The following is a 19488-nucleotide window of genomic DNA, read 5'->3' as shown; positions in this document are numbered from 1 at the left end:
TTTAAAATCATAAAAAAGAAGTAATTTTCTTCTAATCATTCTATGCCTGCAAGTATTTCCTTTCTGCTTTTTATAAACTCAATAAATTTTTTTCTTATTCCTCAGTTTCTGCAGCGCTATAACATTTGTCTCCCCAGATTCTTTCAGCCTGCTAGCATAAACCCTATGCCAGCCAACTCTTTTGATCACACCTCCCCTGCCATTCGAACTTCTCCCTACATCTTCCTGAATTTCACAGAATCACAGAATATGCTGAGTTGGAAGGGACCCACAAGGATCATCGAGTTGAATTCGTATATTTAGGTTTTGAACTCGTCCTTCCTCTTTCTCATATTACTTTGCTTTCCCTTTTTTAGCTTCTCTTGAAGCTCATCTCATCACCATTCATCACAACTTTTTAGTACTGCACTTTCCTTATAACTATCAAACTCGCTTTCCTTCATTTCTCTGACTCACTATATATCACATGCTAAACTGATTCCTCTCTTATTACTAGCCCTAATTATGGGATGCCTCCATTCTTCCTTTTATATATTACATTCTCACCAAACAACTGCTGAGTCACTGGTAAAGGATTTAGGGAGCAGATGCAGACGCAGACTGCCTCCTCTCCATGCAGGGGTCAGCAGTCTCACAGGAACAGCAGGTTACACTGACCTCTTCACGCGGTCTTATAGTGCTTTCTCTCCCAAGTGCACCCTCTGGTACCCAGGAATATATTTCCCTGAGACTGCTACTGCTGCACAGTTTCCTCACTGTCGGTGACCTCCTTATGGTCACCTCATTATAAAGTGAAAATACATCATCGGAAGTGGAACAGTGTAACTCACTGTGAGCAACTAAACCTTGTAATTGCATCTAACACTTCACCAGGGATCTTCTCTATGAGTACCTGTGACAGCAAAATATTTGACTTGATTCTACTCTGTAGTTATTCACAATCAGATGAAACTTCAGCTACATCTCAGCTGATCACTTTCTATTTTGGCCAGTTCCTGCAGTTTAACTATTATCAATTCCCATCATAGAATTATTAAGGCTGGAAAAGACCTCCAAGATCATCGAGTCCAACCTTTGACTGAACATCACCTTGTCAACTAAACCATAGCACTAAGTGCCACATCCAGTCGTTTCTTGAACACTTCCAGGGATGGTGATTCCATCACTTCCCTGGGCAGTCCATTCCAATGTTTACCCACCCCTTCAGTGAAGAAAATATAGGACAGTTAATATATGACCTTGTTTGTCAAGCTCATGACAGAATCCAGTGACAAGCAATGAGGGATCTCATCTTGTTATATAAAATACTACATGCAAAAGAACCCAAGAAGAACAGGACAAACAACTCCCTGAGGAAGTTATGGATTACAATCAGTAAACAAATGGATCATTAACTAATCAAACACTTCATTGTTCACATGACAGAATAACACATGCCTACTGCAAAGTTGGGTAACAAATCCGGAAAAAAAAAGAACACCCAACTCACTGGTAGAAGAAAAAAACCCTTTTCTGCAGAGTCACTAACTCTAAATGGAATAATTAAAACTCCCACTTCAGAAGCTGCCACTTTGAAGTGGAACTGCAGATCTCTATTTGCATATTAGGAACGCTTGTGTCGATTTCCATGCTCCATCTGGGCAAGAGATTGCAGATGAGGATGACAAGGCCCTGAATTAGGACAAATCAAATGGATGCAGACTCATGAAATCCTGTAGAGATAATTATCAGTTTCTCAAGATGATGCTAATTAGTATATTAGCATGGTTTCCTCCTTTAGCAGTAAATACATTTTAACAATATGTTATGTCTTTATGTCTGCTATTTAATATGTCAGCCCTGCTAAAATCCTTTGCATCTCTGTTTGGTCTGTTGGCACCATTGTAACTCCCTACTTTGTTGCAGACAACTAGATGAACAAAAATAATAAATAAAATAATAAAATAATAAAAAATAAACTTGCAGTAAAGATGCAAATTGTTGCACTGAAGCTTTAGAGATCCTGCTACCTAATGCAATCCCCTCCACTTTGTATAAAATGGATGGAGAAAGCCAGTGTCAAAAAACAGGAATCACAGAAGCCAGCTACAAAAGCCAGACTGACTAAGAGACAGGGAGTTTATTCCTCTAATGGCAATGGGTGCCTTCTCCACAAACCCTTTCCTTGAGTCAGTTGCTTAAGCCAGGCAAGTCCTTCCTCATAAACAGTGGTAAGAGAAATCCACATACTATCAGATTTAATATCTCAGTGGTTAAAACAGTCATCAGTAAGGTGAGTGACCCGTTTTCAAATCTCTGCTCATCCCATATTAGTTGTCCTAGCCCATAGGCTATTTGGTATTCAGGGGTAAGACATCTTGATCTCTCCTGTTTGAAGTCGTTCCACTTTGTATAACTAATTAAAAGATAATTGCAGCAAGTACTTGAACCTGACTCTCCCACATCCCAGATTATTGCCTAACCATTCAGCTGTGAATTCAGTTTCTCATTTTGTTTCTGCAAGGTTCTTACATCATGTAAGCACTTTTGAAAATCATGTTCTCAGTATTTTACATACAAATATTTACAGAGCAGAAAGTCACATTCATTTCAGAATTACCACTACAAGTATCTCCCATTCTTCTCCTATATAGTACCAGCTCTCTTGCTCAGTGGTGAAAGCTAGGTGGTTGTTTGGTGGTGGAGGGCGTTCTTTTTCAAACCCCTTCTCACAATACAACCCCTTTGTGCAAATTACTAACCCAACTTTCTCTGTGGTTCTTAGTTTTGATTCCTTGCTTGAAGAAGGCAATGAGAAGCCTCAAGCATTATTCACAGATAGCAGAATAAAGGGATATTGGTCTTTCACAATGATTGATGATCACTCTTTAGATTCTAAAAATATGCTATGTGCTTCAGCAAGGACGTGATGAACAGCTCTCTGCCCTGAAGAGCTCGCAAAGTAAACGATGGACCTGGCAGAGACACAGTATCAACCCCCTATCTGGAGAAACACAGACTACAAATCCAGGATAATGATGCACAAGTGAAAGCTTGTAAAGTGTTTCAAAGTAAGGAGAGCCTGGTAAAACAGGCATTTGTTCAAGGACTATAAGGGCATTGTGAGCTGATAAGAGAAGGATAGCAAACTAGGGAAGAAGTAGTTCAAGAAGTAGTGCATACAACAAAATAATTTAAGGAAGGCTGTTCAACCAGTCTACACAAGCAATAAATGTTTACATTTACTTTACAGTTATCCCAGTATAAAACTTGTAAATCCTTTTATTTCAGCTTACATGTCCTATAGGAGAATTTAACAAAATAAAACAAAACAAGGGAAAAATCCTACTAAAAAAAACCACAAAAACCCACAAGAAAAGCAAGGATGCGGAGAACACTGATATAACTATTTTGGTTCTGTTAGTGGCAAAACCTTCCCCATAAACAAAGCCTGAATTTCAAAATGTGAAGTAACTGTAGTCTGAAACGGGGGAAAATTTTACAAATGTTGGGTGAACAGGGGTTTAGGAAAAACTAAGAGTGCAACAACAGTATTGTGAAATGTTAAATGCAACAACATTACACAGCAAGCAGAGGAAGAACTGATTTGAAAAAAATAACGTAAAATTTTGGCTGTGCAAAAACATACTGGCTCATTTATGGTTTCCCAAAATGTTTTTGCGATACAGCATCCTGTGAGTTTCAGCTCACAGGAGTTCTTCCCCATTGCAGAGGCTTGTGGTGATAGAATACAGGCACAAACCAACATTAAGAACAAAAGGTTAGTCTTTTACAATATTTAATTTCTGCAGAGATTCAAACATTTAAATATGTCATTACAAAACAAAATGACTCAGTATAGATGCAATTCAGATGTACCAAAATGCATTAGTCATTCAATAAAAGAGACACTGAGGATTTACTAAAAATACTTTACAGAACAAAATAACAACATATATTTACTTTACTGAATGGTTGTTGTGGAAAGCACATAAAACCAAATCCTGTATAAATCACCCTAATTTGGCTTCTCTGAAACTAGGACTGCTAATTCTAGACCTGAAGCAGCATGGCTAACTCACACCCATTTTCCAACCCCTGTTTTGAACAGCAGAGCAAGAGGAAGCAGTGTGTGATGTGATCCCAAGGCAAGCAAACTGGGCAGGAACTAACTAACCAGCAGCATGAGGAGCTCCCTGCCAGGTGGGAGTCTCACTAGGGGCAGCGTCAACTTCCATCAGCTTCCTACTCATCCAGAGAGGAGACAGTGTTCCTTAGGGAACACCAGCAACAGGGAGCCCTGCCATCAGGGCACAAAACCAGAAGCAAAGCAGTGAATACGGCAGATAGATGTCAGGGAGCATAAAGAAATCCCAGAAATGTCACCAACAGGAGCTGCTCTCAAACAGTGATGAACACAGCACAGGTCACCATTGGTCACCAATGCAGCTTTCCTGGTTCTTTGGCAACCTCAGCCTCCACGGAAGTGCTGAGGGTACATTCTGCCATCTGAAGCTTGGCCTGCTCAGCTGCCCAGTGTTCCTCCCTGGCGCAGGCAGCTGCGGAGTCACTGCTGTGCTCAGTGAGGAGCAGCCAAAAGAGGCCACTGGGCTTCACTGCATCAGGGGTGCTGCAAAGGAGACCAGTAGGATCTAGGTGAGCTGGCAGGGAAGATGATCAGCCTGGCTGAACAGAGAGTTTTGGCTGGAACTCAGGAAAAAAAAGAGAGGTTATGACCGTTGGAAGGAGGGACAGGGAACTCAGGACTACAAGGATATTGTGAGGTTATGCAGGGAGAAAATTAGAAGGGCCAAAGCCCAGCTAGAACTTAATCTGTCTACTACCATAAAAGACATCAAAAATGTTTCATTTTGCTTTCATTACCAGCAAAAGAAGGGCAAAGGAAAACCTCCATCTGTTACTACAGGCAGGGAGAAACATAGTGACAAGAGATAAGGAAAGGCAGAGGTATTTAATACCTTCTTTGCCTCAGTCTTTAATAGTAAGACCAGCTATCCTCAGGATACCCAACCCCCTCAGCTGGAACACAGGGACAGGACAGGGAGAAGAATAAAGGCCCTGCAATCCAAGGGGAAATGGTCAGTGAGCTGCTACAGCCCTTAGACACACACAAGTCCTTGGGGCTGGATGAGATCCACCCATGGGTACTGGGGGAGCTGGTGGAAGAGCTCACCAAGTGACTCTTCATCATTCAGCAGCAGTCCTGGCTCACTGGAAAGGTCTCAGTTAACTGGAAGTTAGCAAATGTGACACCCATCCACAGGAAGGGCTGGAAGGAGGATCTGGGGAGCTACAGGCTAGTCAGCCTAACTTCAGTGCCTGGGAAGGTTATGGAGCAGATCATCTTGAGTGCCATCATGCAGCACATGCAGGACAACCAGGGGATCAGGTCTAGCACGGGTTTATGAAAGGTAGGTCGTGCTTGACCAACCTGCTCTCCTTCTATGACAAGGTGACCCACTTAGTGGATGAGGGAAAGGCTGTGGATGGTGTCTGCCTAGATATTAGTAAAGCCTTTGGCACTGTGTCATGGTTTGAGAGCTCCAAAATCCAATTCTCTAGTCTAAACCCCCTCCCACATCTCAACTCAATGTGAGATGGGTTTTCCAGACACCACACGAGACTCAGAATGGGGGAAAGGGAATATACATTACAATGACTGTACAAATAAATACTATAATACATTATATACAATCTTAACTATTCCTACCATGACATAAAAGTATTTACAATGGATCAAATCTCTTCTCCCCTCCAAATAAAAGTCCAGGAGGGAAGAAAGAAAAGATCTTTTCTACTTTCAGAACAGCAGTCTCTCTAGGGCAACAGTCTCTCTGTTTCGCTCTTCCATGCAGCAGCTGTAGCTGGATTTCTGCCAGTACACACGAGGGGGTATCCAAGCCCTCGTGGCCCATCGTCTAAAGCGAGGGTCTTCTCTTCCGTGGCTGAGTTTCCCAGGACAAGGGCGCTATCACCACGTCATACCACGAAGCGCAGGGGTCTTCGTGATGGTCCTTATCTTCAGGGGATTCAAGTCCCCTTTGCAGAGCTCTGTGCTCTGTCTCAAGCAGCAGGGGGGGGGGGGGGGGGGGCGGGCCAAGGTCACCCCCTCCGCATTCCTTCTTGGAGCTTTTCAGCTCCTTTCTGCAAGTGCTGTAGCACTTTAAGACTCTTTCAAGTAAGAGTCCATCATCTTCCTCCTTTCTCGGAGGTCTCCAAGGAGTTTGGGGTTTTAGTTTCAGTTCTTACCCAAACTTTCTCTGTAGAACTCAGTTCTCTCTCTGCTGCCGGTTCTCTCTCCCTCTCGGCTCTCTCAGACACCTCTGTGTCTTCCTTGGCTGCATGCTGTTTGCTGCTTCTTCAATTCTTACCTGTTGGCTCTTTGCCACTGTCCTCTGTTCGCTGCTGCCTCTGCCGCTGCTCCGTTTGCCCACTCACGATGGAGAAAACTCCTTCAGCTTTCTAGCTACAGGCACTTAGCTCAGTTTAACACTTCCCTGCAGCCCCCCCGCTGGGGGCTGGGGGGGCCCAGCCCCCAGTGGGGCTGCTGCTGTTTCTCCTCGTGGCTCCTACAACATGGCTACTTCTTCAACAACAACTACAACCAACCTTCTCTTCCATTCTGCTTGTGATATGTTTATATTTTGCAGAAGCGCTCGTTGGGTAAAACCTCAAAACTTCAAGGGTCACCACCCCCTGGGGTTTTACCATTTTATAACTGCAGGGGGAAAACTGTTTTCCCCCCACCACACACTGTCTCCCACAGCATCGTCCTGAAGACTCCATTGGCTATTGATGGCTTGGATGGGCACACAGTTCACTGGGTAAAAAACTGGCTGGATAGTCTGGCCCAGAGAGTGGTGGTGAGTGGAGTTAAATCCAGCTGATGCCTGGTTACATGTGGTGTTCCCCAGGGCTCTGTAATGGGGGCATCTTTATCAACGATCTGGATGAGGGGATTGAGGGCACCCTCAGTCAGGTTGCAGATGAAACTAAGTTGGTTGGGAGTGTTGATATTGAGGTGCTGGAGTATGTCCAGAGAAGGGCAATAAAGCTGGTGGAGCTGGGGTTGTGTAGCCTGGAGAAAAATAGGCTTAGGGCAGACCTTATCACTCTCTACAACTACTTGAAAGGAAGCTGTAGTGAGGTGGGGGTTGGTCTCTTCTCCCAAGCAGTAAGCAATGGGACCAGAGGAAATGGCCTCACGTTGCTCCAGGGGAGGTTTAGATTGGATATTGCAAAAAAATTTCTTCACCAAAAGTGTTATCAAGCATTGCAACAGGCTGCCCGGGGAAGTGGTTGAGTCACCATCCCTGGAGGGATTTAAAAGATGTGTAGAAGTGGCACTCAGGGACATGGGTTAGTGGTGGTATTGGCAGTGTGTGGTTTGCATTTGGACTCCAAGGGGTTTTCCAGCCTTAATGATCCTATGATTCTATCCTGTGGTTCTAAGAAGAAAGGTATGACTGAAGGACCAGGAAGCCTGTGACTTCAGGTAACAGGAATACAGCTCTGTTTCCTCCTCCAGCTGTGCCTAGCTAACAGTTTCATCAACAGTAGGGAGTGTTTGGGGATAAGATTCTGAGTGAGTATCTCAAGTCTTTGGATTAGCACCAGTACTAAAGGAAGCATTGGTGTTAGTGGCTGATGACGCTCCCCATGTGAAACAAGAATCCATCCCAATTATCCATGTGAGCCTCTTGCTTGTCCAGAACCCAGGTCATTGATGTTGCAGACAAATTACCAACACCCACACAGCCTTCTGAATTCTACCTCTTGCTGCTATCCCTTGTGGGACAGAAGTAACACAGCCAAGGGAAACCTTGAGCAGATCAAATGGAACAGAATGCTCAGAGCAAACATGAGAAGCAGAAATCCCAGTGGTACTCTCTTGAACCCTTGTTTAAGGCTGGAGAGGCCTGGCTGGCAGATGTAACCAGCAGACTGATGCCTGTCTGTGCAGCTGCTGTCAAGAGCAAGACTTCGGTTTCTTTGATTACAATGCCTCATTCAACGAAGATGGACTGCTATGAACACATGGAAGTCAAAAAAACAGCTCTGCACAGAGACTTGCTATTATAGTGAGGATGGATTTAAACTAAATTCAATGAGGAACAGGGCCTTGGCCCAGAGGTAAAGAAAGACAGGAGAAAGTTTGTGTAAGGAAAGGCCACAAGGGAAAGTTACACATTTCCACTTGGAGGGAGGGCACACACAGGCTAACTTGGGTGTCTGGGTACTAACACACAGAGTTTGGCCAGAAAACAAGAACTGGAAGTCTACACACAGTCATAGTGTTCTGATGCCATCAGGATCACAAAGATTAAATGGGATAGCATCCATGACTGGAACAGTGTCATGAAGGATGTTCAAGAAGAACAAGCAGTGGAGAAGAATGGCAGCTGCATTTTCATATAAAGCATCTCCTTGCCTATGCAGAGGTCCAGTATGAAACCAGAGATGTGTCTGACAGGAGACTTCTGGTCAAAAGCAAAAGCAAAAGCAACATGGGCCATGCAGCAGTGTGGGCCTGTTACACACCACCTGCTCAAGGGGACAAAGTGGATAGTGCTGTACACAAACAACTACCAAAAACAACCCGATCACCAGACTTGGTCCTCACTAGGGCACCATGGCATTGTGAAAGCAACCCAAGATATTTCCAGACTGCATTGATAATAACTTTTAAATGCTAGAGAGACCAAACAAAGGAAATACTCTATGTGACCTCTGTACACAAACATGGAAGAACGAGCGGCAAATGTGGTCACAGATAGTAGGTTGGGAGAAGTGACCACAAGCAGATTGTATTCACAATCCAGAAGGAGACTGGGAAGCTAAGCACAAGAAATAGGACTAAGGATTTTATGTAAGTGGACTTGGGGTTATACAGGAGATAGCTCAGCAGAATCTTCTGGGACGATGAAGCAAAAGGTGTCAGTCTAGCTAGTAAATTTTTGTGGGAAACTTATTGACAGCTCAGGAACTAATAATAATCCTATTGTACAAGAAGACTGGCATTTCAGTAGAAGACTCACTGACTAAACAAGGAGGTTCTTAATGAACTGTAATACAAAAAGACAGCATATAGAAAACAAAAAAAAGGAGTACAAAAGCACTACTTTGGCACTTAGGAACAACACTGGGAAAACCAAAGTGCATTTAGAATTAAAAGAAGTGGGGATATAAGTAGCAGCAAGACAAAATTGTTCAGAGGAAATTTGGGGATGTTACTGAATGGGGAAGACAACCTAGTGGTTGCGCAGATGGAAAAGTCTGAAGTATTTTTGCCTCAATCTTCACAGGCAAAGATTACTCCTAGATTTCCATGTGTACCAGTATGGTTTGAGAAGGAACAGGTTAACGACAACAAATTAAGAATGAGTCAGAGCAGCTGATGTATTCAAATCTACGAGGACAGAGAAGATTAATCTGAAAGCGCTGAAAGAGTTGGCTTATGTGACCCCAATAGATCTGTCTGCCATCTCAAAAAAAACCCACACATGACCATTGAGGCAGACACCTGAAAACTGGAAAAAGGCTAGCACTGTGTCTGCCTTTAGAAAAGACATGAGAAAGGTGACTACAGGCTGCTTAGCCTCACCCCAACCCCTGTAAGGATTTCATACCACATCTGTGTAGAATCCACCTCCAAACATGCAGAGAACAAAAAGGTAATCAGCCACAATCAGCATGGACTCACAAAGGGTAGTTAATGCTTGATCAAACTGATTGTCTTACGGGATAAAATGACCTGAAATGCAGATGTGGGGAGAGTGGTGGATGTAATCAAATGGTCTGGTGGGTAGACTGAAAATTACCAGTACAGCCAGACTCAGAGGGTAACATTCACAGTAAACACCAGATTGCTCTCTAGTTGGCAGCCAGTACCAAGCAGAGTATTGTAGTAGACTCAGTAGAGCTGAGTATGCTCAATATCCTCACCAAAGACCTGGATGATGAAACCTAATGCACTCTCAGCAATATTCTAGACATAACTAACCCAGTGGCATTTGACACATTAAGCAGTAGAGCTTTAATCAAGAAGGACCTTGAGGAAGTTCAGAACTGGAAATGTCAAGTTCAAGAACAAGAATTCTACAGCTTTTCTAGGGGCAGGATAACCGTGTGCATCAGTGCATGCTAGGAACTGATTGTAGTAGTTCCTTGTAGCAGGCCTGCTGAAAAGGACAGAGAGGTTTTGGTAGATGCCAAGCGAAATTTCAGGCAATGTTTTCACTGCTAAAGAGCAAATTGGATAGTGGCTACACTAGGAGCAGCATGGCCAGCAGGACAGTGAAGTTACTCTTCCCCTATATGAAGCATTGATTAGGCAATAGCTGAAATACCGCATCCCATACTGAACTCTCAGTTCAAGAGGCACCTGGAGAAACCAGAACCTGGAGAGGGGCCATGAGCTCATGACTGACAGAAGTTGAACCAGCGGGGTTTTTTTAGATGCATAAACAGGAGGCTAAGAGAGGCAAAAACTACTTGGAAGAAGAGTTACTAAAATGCTGTAGCCAAGCTTTCCTCAACTAATGAAAGCACATGTAAAATCATGACTTTTTACCTGGCAGTGCTGTCAACTCTTTTCTTAAAAATAAGACATGCTTTGTTGCCTCTTATCCAGTATCTCCTGTAATACCAGCTCAACAACTTAGTTGACCATATATATATTCCCACTGGACCACACTGTTAATGGGGATGTAAAAGGCATTTTTTGCGTTCACCACTTCAGGAATCTCAAAGACTGACCTTAAAACTTTCAGATTCTGATCTATTAAAATAAGTAAAAACCCTACATTGTACGGTACCTAACTATCCAGGGAAACATTTCATCCCATTTGGTGTGCTTGAGATCAGAGCAGGTACTTAAGCTGAAATTTCATCAAATTTTTAAGAAGGGGACCCAGCAGGTATTCACCCAGAGGTGTAATTCACCTCCTCCCATCAATATTACAAGCAAGATTTGTTATTTAGAACTAGTTATTAAGTTTTTCTTGGGCATTAAGGGAGAAAACTGGGTGCAAGACAAGGATCTAGCTGAAGATTCCTCCCTTCTTTGGTCCAAGTGGGTGTAGCTCTACTAACTTCAAACTGGATTTTATCTGCTAGTACCTAATTATTAAATGGTCTATGTGGTTTTATATTATATGGATTTGAAGTGAGCTTTCAGATTAAGAATTTTTCAATTATGTAACAATGCCCAGAGCAGGAGCTGTTATTTATTTTTTAAATCATCAAATATATGAGTAAGAACACAGAGATAAATTATTAGATACCCTGAAGACTTTCCAAGTATTAAAATTATGGAGGCGAAAGGTAGTCTTAGATAGAACAATGTTCCAAAATAGGTTTGAAACAGAATATAAATGTGATTTATCTAAAGTTACATAGCCAGTCAATATAAATTTCAGGATGCAGTCACACTTGTGAACTCTGTATTTTCTATGCAGTTTGTTTTATGCTGCATAAAGATATGGTACATTAGACCAAAGACCTATCCAGTGTATTCTCCTCTCTTTAATAGTGGCAGAAGCAAAAAGCTGGAGTAGAAGAGCACCAAACAGAAAGGCCTTTTGCTGTTTCCCACCCTATATTTTGTTAACAACTAGCAACTTGCAGTTTAGGGATTTACCAAGACAGTGATTGTATTTAAATCTTTGCATCTAACAGCCGTCAAGGATTTTTTTTTCCATTAATTTGTCTAGTAGCTGTTTGAACCAATTAATGCTTCTGGAGTCCATAACATCCTGTGGCACATAATTCCACAATGGAACTATTCACTGTGTAAAAAGTTACTTCCTTTCGTTGCTTTAAAACCTGCTGCTGCACAATTTCATTAAATGGCTCTTTATGTGACACACTGTGAACAAACACTTCTGTTCCATCCATGTCTACACACTGCTGTAATAGTCACCCCTTATCTGAATCAACTGACAGTTTCTCCTTGAGCAAAAGTAAAGCCACACCTGTGGTCCTCTGTAGGTGCTTTTTGCTTTAGGTGGATTTTCTCCTTACCATAAAACACTCTCTTTTTATTAAAAATTTAACAGGCAAATAAGTGCTAAAAAGAACCAGTTTAAGGAGTGAATAATATAAGGAGTTTTGTGGGGTTTGGAAATGGCCAAGCGTAAACCCACATTGAGCTGTAATAACCATTACAACTACAGTGAGCTGTGCTGGGTGTATAAACCTGATTGATGGGATTTGTCTGACATTTGTTTTTAAGCCCAACTGATGAAGGTGGCCAGGCATCTCCAAACCTAACTGGTAGATTAAGGAGGATGACTTGCTAAACACAGGTCTAATTAGCTCATAAAGGGTTAGTGGAGACACATCGTGTCATAACTGATGGGGCAGCTCTGTGCGGATCCAACTGATGGGTCAGGTTCTCCTGAGACACTGTTCAACAGGATTTCCACTGTTGTGTCAGATTTCATCTGCCAAGAGATACGATACACAGCTGTCAGTGAGAGAAAATGCAACACCGCTAAGTCTTCTCCAAGAGCATGTGACCAACTAACAACAGCTAACGCTGGGTTTGGCCAAAAGAAGACAAAAAATGGATTCTGAAGCCTAAGCAGGATGTAACAGGGGAAACAAGGGGAAAGGCAGAGGAGCAGCTCACCAAACTGAACATAAGCAAAAGCAACATGACTCCACAGAGCAGAGGTGGTGATTAGGGCTGTGGAATTTAAGGGATAGCAGTGGGGAAAGGTGGGGCTGTTTTGTGAGGATTAAGGGCACACAGTGGGATTATTAATAGCTACTTCAGAAACACCCTGTTTCAAGAGACTATTCTGCTGAACTGGACCAAACTGCCTCCAGTGCAGCCCAGCTTTTACCTGTATCCCTTCATCACCTCCAACTAAGCATAAAAATATCCATGGAGAAACATTCCATCTACAGCCCACACTTTGTATTACAACAATTATCACACCCCACAAAACCACACCCTGTAAGTTTTCCCTACCAGACTTGCCATCTTCCCAGCAATTCTTGTAAACTCTCCATTGCATCCAAGCCCACCTCCTCCCCACACAACAGACTGCTGGGGAAAAATAGCATCATAACGTTTTTGAACAATGGATGAGTATCTATTTGAATAAACACAGTGGATCGTTCACACAGATGCACTGGCAATGCAATGAGGCCCCAACATTTGAAGAGTTCCAGAACAGTCAGAGTACCAACATCATTGAGCTTTAAAATTCTACAAACACAGAGAAATTAATCAGCATGGTATGTGTGAGTACATGTTAATGTGGGAACTTTAAATTTTATAAGGAAGTTTTGAATGCATCTGATGTACACATTTTCTGAAGTTTTTTATAGTATTTTTCATTCACCGTCTGTGTTAACACACAAATCTAAGGATAAAAGAAGTACTTCAGCTGGTTAAATCAGCTTGCTCAGGCTATGCACTTAGCTCAGTTAAATAAGATGAGAGCCCAGAACTTACTTCAACTTGCCAATCCTTATTATCAAGCACAGTGTTTGTAACTCACAGTAGGTTATCAACAATGGGGCCATATTTGGGAGATACTATGACATCTGGTATTGATTTCTGGCAGGATTGAGGTATTTTTTGAAACCTCTTCCTCAAGTTGGAAAGATAATAAAATGCATACATACTACTGGGCAGATTTTTTTAAAATTTTAACAGGCATTAGAATAGGCATAGTTACATACAGCAGCACAGACACAAAGAAGTCATGCTGCTGCTTTTAAATCAAAGCACTGCCTCCCATCAACAGGAGCAAAGTAAAAAGGCGAGAAAGAAAAACAACTCAACACTTGCAACACAGGTTGAGTGCATGCGTTAAAAATCACGAGAAACTCATTATTTAATGAAAAAAATGTCTAAAAGTTGCTTTTAACTCCCAACATCGAAAAGTAAAGCAAAGAAATGCTCCACAAACACTCAGTTCTTTTCATGTTAACAAAGACCTTAAATACACAGTTCTGTAAAAGTGAAGACATTCAGAAGAAACCGTACTAAGAAGTCACAAGACTTTGGTACATTCTGAACTACATGCAACATGTTGCATGCACACTCCTGCTTACACCTGGTATAGAACAGCTGAACAAGAAAAAGTTCCAAATAAAATAATTTATGAGGAAGCTAGGAATGAAAGCAAGAACCTCTACTAACTCCTTCTTAACTGAAGTTCTTTAACAAGAACAAATTCATGGCAGTAGCAGCTACAAAAAAAGCGTGATCTAGTTAATGCTGCAAGCAACATTTTATCTGTAATTCATTAGAAAGCTGTTAAGAATTTTGCAGAGGAAAAATCTATGTCACTGAGTATTTTTATTTATAAGATCAGTTTAAAAACATACTAGGCAAAAAAGTAAATGTTTTTAAATGAGTGGCCTAATATTTAAAATTTTATAGAAGGAATATTAAAATATCCAACATACACATATAATTTCTAGAAACAATTACAGTAATTAAAACAACACTCAACATTTGGAGGGAGACATTTTATAGAAGGCATTCCAGAAACTGCCTCCTCAAAGACATTGATCAACTTGGGTGTGTTCAATTAATAGGAGAAATTAATTTCAAGTGAAAAGCCCTGCTGCTGAGAATCATCCAGCATTTAGCACTCACTCTCCACCCCCTGGCTCCAGAATTTAAATTCTTAAACTGTCAGCAGGATCTTTCTAGATGAGATGGTTAATTTGAAAGACTGTTTTCACTACTGAGCAACTGAAACTACAACTCCAGTGTTTCCAATAACAAATTTCATCAACCAAGAAATAATTCATTATTTGAGATTAAGATGGTTTTTTTATCTGTCTATTTTACCTCAACACCTACTAGTTTCATTACAGTTCATAATTTTATCTTCTTTCTCTAGGCTAAGCTAAACCAGACAGAGTTAACTCACATTGACTCTGAAATGCAGACATTGCCTAGAAAAGTAGGTATCCAAATCACAGAGACTTTCAGTTGCTCTCTGTTGTGACCTTCTGGAATTTCTGAAACAGTTCAGACTGCCAACTGCAATTCTTAAATCCTTAAAATAAAATAACTAAAAAGCTGAATTCAGTTTTTTTCGGTTTGAAATCTCCAAGTGGAAAAAAAATAAATCTCTTTACAGACAGGTACAGGATGCTGTCCAAATGACTGAGATCGTGGTTGGACTAGACAGTAAATTCAGTTTCAGTGTGTCTCGTATGAGATCAAAACCACCACAGCTGCATGATGCACTGATAAAGTGCAGCCCACTCTGCCAATTCTAATTCTGCACAGAGTTATGCTCCATCAGGTAGTGTGTGTCCTTCTGCAGCCAGCAAACAGCCAGAATAAACACAGTATCATGTGATCCGGCTTATTTGCTGAGAATGTGCGACCAGGTGATTTGGTACTGCACAAAAGTGATATTAATGAACACAAGACCATAGCCCAAGGCATGGAGGGAAACAATTTGTCAAGGTGAACCACACAAGCTGAGGGTACACCTGAACATAGTATCCAGTCCTCATTAATTGCGGCCTAGTTTGCTACCTACTGGGCAGCACTGCTGCCCAACATAACAAAAAGAGTTTTCAAATTACGACGTGGTTCTCAGGATTTCTTTGGCACATTTGTTCTTAATACTATCCCTGCTACCACTAGTTCCATGCCATGGTCCTAGGTCCAGAACATTTCTTTTCACCCAAATCCTCGCTGTTAACCAGCTGTGGTCCCTGCTGCCCTACTCCTACCCACACAAGCCAAGGGCCATTTCAGCAACTAATCTATTGACACTGCAAATATTTAGGAAAATGTTTAGCTTGACCAATGTAAGTGACCCCAGTGAAGTCAAACAAACCTATGTTTGTATGCAAGAGTTTCCAGGGTTTAGTCTCCAAAAAGCGAGATACATTTTTATACTTGCTAGGAGACATCCAAGAAACACTACTGAGGATGTGCTATATAACCCACATAAAATAAAACACTACTCCTACTTCTTTATATGCTACTCACTAAAAAAATATTTTAATTGCAGCTCATCAAATCTAGACTCTAACATATTATTGTAGCGAACTATACAAATAGATCAGCAATTCTGGGAAAATAAAAAAGCGGCTTCCATCAAATGCTTAGTCTGACACATACAGAGAAAGACACAAAAAAGTAAATATTATAAAGCAAATATTAGAAATGTGTTGAAATGCATCCTTGTCCCAGTTCCTGCAAAAAGCAGAGTACATGCCCACAACAGTGAAATATATTTTGAATTACTGGTTGGAGATGGCAGTAGGACAGAGCAAGAAATACATTATTGATTAGAAATTATATCAAAGAAATTGTACTGAAGAAACTTTAAAATGTTAAAGAACTCCATAGCTAGTAAATGCCAGAATTAAGTTTGCCTGTAAAAGTTTTAGTAAGCCCTATGGCATTATATATATATATATATGTAAAGGCATAACTATAGAGTCAGATAATATTTTTCTCTACTATTCTGCCTGAGCCATTATAAGGGCTTGACACAATGTCCACATTTGGCTTATTCTGTAAGATGAATTATCAGTCTGAAGTAGCTTCATTAGTAGATAGCAAGTAAACAAGCAGTAAAGAGTAATTCCAATTAGCATTCAAGGTATCAAAATAACACTGAGACACCCATTATTAACAAAAACTGTAAAGATGAAGCAAATTCTCCAGAAATCTTTTTACCGTTTGATGGGAGAGAAGACACTGGCACAGGTACAACGTCTTTCACCAGGGGATTGACTTGTTACCTTTGATGGTGCACTTCAGCACAGTCTAAGTGAATTTCAAGATAGAATCACCTGCTTTACAATCATAGAGTCAAAATAAATGCAGTCAAAGACTACAAAAGCTCTTCTATTCTCCCTGCCAACCCAAGAAAAGATATATCCATTCCACTAAACCCATATTCCTGGTAGCAGACTTTACAAAAATCTCATGAGCCATTTCTATGTAGTAGAGGACTTTTATTGATAAAAAGAAGCTCTCAAAATTTTCACGGTCAGCAGACAAGATTTCAGAATCAGGAAACACTGATGCACTGCACCTGTCAGAGGAAATGCTCTGAGCTCAGCTGGAACAGTAAAGGTCACAGTTGCAGACATGGATGTCATCAGTGGATTTTGCCCTAAAACATGCTGTCGTGACAGTGTAGCAAGCACAAAAAGATGAGCTAAGTGCTTATCAAGAAAACATCAGCATCAAACAAGGCTGTTTGTTCCATGAAACTAGAAAGTTTCATGTTAAAAACTGTTACACTGAGAACACTGTAATGGGTATCACAGTGCCAGTCACTGGCAGAGAGTCCTGAATCAGCAAAAACACATGAATCTCTTGGGATTCATAGTCTTCCTGGTACTTAGCCCTGCAGAAAACTAAGGGACAACCTGATTTTGAAGCCCAGCCTGTCTCTAGCAGGCAGTGGCAGTCACTGATGACACTGCTGGCACCTGCCACACAGCCTGGACTTGGTTATCGCATTAGTTCTGCTGCCAGAGCTGTGCCACCAAGGATGGGTGCTGGCTGGAAACACATCCTCTCCTTGACCTTGCTATTCCTTCAAAACCCACACTGCAGGTGGAGCTACCACTACAGAAAGTGTTTCAATGGTTTAGTTTGCTTTCTCAAAAGAGTGAAGTTGGATACATTGGCAGAACCTCCTCCAACAGCACTCCCGGCCTATACAGCTATGCTGGCAGAGACAAGTAACAAAGATTTTATCTTTAAGTCTCTTTCATTTTTATGAGATCGAGAAAGACCATCCAAGTAACTACACCATGATACTATGAGTTTTAAGTGAAGAAACTAGAATTCTGCTAAATAGTTTGCAAGTCAAACACAGACCATGGACTGGACTGTACAGCAGGTTTTTTTACTTTTCTGCAGTTGCTCCTTAGATCACTCACAAGCTGCACACTTGGAATGAATATGACCTGTATCACTGAAGGGAATTATTCCTCTGCAGGATTAAAACCTACACACTTGGCCATGAAGATAACAGACCCCAATACTAAGTAATCTGCTCTAAATTACTGACACAGTGAACAAACACCTCCTCCTATTCCATTTCAATGAACCTACTGGTTTGAAGAGAACTATTATCAAAAATACAAAACAAATCTAAGAGTAGTTCCTGTATATCCTGTAGAGACAAAACCACCCTTGTAAAAGGAACATAGTGCACTCCTCATCTTTGCCAAAGGAAGACTGAACACTTGACAAGGTATGAATGACCAACACATCCAGACTTCAAACCCTCTCAAGACATACACTTACCTCATCTGTATGTATTTTTACAGATAAAACCTAAAAAAGAACATGTTTAATTTCATTTCCTGTGTTCAAACTTTAATTAACTTAGATTTAAATTGCAATTATAATTGCTCAAATCAGTTCCCATGCAGAACAGTCAGAAAACCAAGATGTTGGCAGCCACTGAGATGGTGGCAGAAATTACTCACCTAGAACAACGTGGGAAGGCTGTAGCAGAAATAGGGATAAAACCCAAGCACTGATGAAACTTCTAATATCTTCATCTTTTCTTCAACTCAACACCATCTCATTCCTAGCACTCTTTCAACCAGTCTCTTCCCCTTCTACATGACCTCATGACTTCCCAAGCCCATGTCTTTTACTTTTTTGTCTGCCTCTTCCCACTCTTGGTGCTCCCTTAACATGGCTCTTAATTTTTTCCTGAAACATGTCTCCTATGTGTTTCTTCCACCTCACTCAGGTTTGGATTTTATCCTCCCTTGCAGTGTTCAGGCTTAGCAAAAGGCAGACACAATTCCAAGTAAGCCAAAGTGATGTTCGGCAAAGCAGTAACTTACAAAAGGAAGCATTAAGTAAACTTTACCAGAGATGCCTCTACTACATTCAACACTTTGCTCTCACCTGCAAAAATACAAAATAGCCCAGGTTCTCTTTCCCTGAAGGAGAAGAGGGGTGGGAATAATGCAACATTAGAAAGTTATTTTCATCTCTCTTGTTCTCTAGATTGATCTACAATACATTGCAATTAATTTTATCTCCAGAAGATAAAAGATGAAGTCCCCAGATGAAGCCTGGGGACTTCAGAAAATTTACCCCAGTTTTTACAGTCCCAAAGAAGCCGAATGCTTGAAAAGTCGAGTGATCAGAGTCCACCACCAACACCCCTGCTAATCCAGAGAGCAGAGTGGGACTGAGAGAACAGGCACAACTGTTGAAATGAAATACTAGGAGAAGTTAAAAATTCACTGAAGTACAGGAAAAATAAAAGAACTTATAAAAAATGAGAGAACAGCCAAACTACAGGAACCAAGAGCCATGACTCAAGAAGCAAGAACAGGAGGACACAATAAATCAAACTACAGAGCCAAGAACAACTTCCTCACATAAGCCCTTCCTCACAGAGCATGCATGGTAAAACTAGTGTGCACTGTATCTTTACGTGGAGATGAGAGAATGCAAAGCCAAAGACTACAGATTTCGGTTGTTACATATATGGGAAA

General features: G+C 41.3%; 1 protein-coding gene and 1 long non-coding RNA gene across 9 annotated transcripts in view; one reads left to right on the top strand and one right to left on the bottom strand.

Moving 5' to 3' along the window:
* NSMCE2 (NSE2 (MMS21) homolog, SMC5-SMC6 complex SUMO ligase) overlaps positions 1-19488 on the bottom strand; it is a 60921-nt gene that overhangs the window by 11416 nt on the left and 30017 nt on the right. The gene's annotated exons all lie outside the window — the stretch shown is intronic.
* LOC113991004 lies at positions 12421-15060 on the top strand. The gene is made up of 3 exons (XR_003541807.2): positions 12421-12678; positions 13138-13248; positions 14874-15060. It is a non-coding gene; the product is annotated as an uncharacterized LOC113991004 (long non-coding RNA).

This window comes from Pipra filicauda, unplaced genomic scaffold (genome assembly GCF_003945595.2).
Source record: "Pipra filicauda isolate LSUMZ 115617 unplaced genomic scaffold, ASM394559v2 scaffold25_size4600443_pilon, whole genome shotgun sequence".
In the NCBI taxonomy this organism is placed as follows: Eukaryota; Metazoa; Chordata; class Aves; order Passeriformes; family Pipridae; genus Pipra; species Pipra filicauda.
The sequence above is the reverse complement of the archived record's forward strand: the minus strand, read 5'-3'. Positions and strand labels throughout refer to the sequence as shown.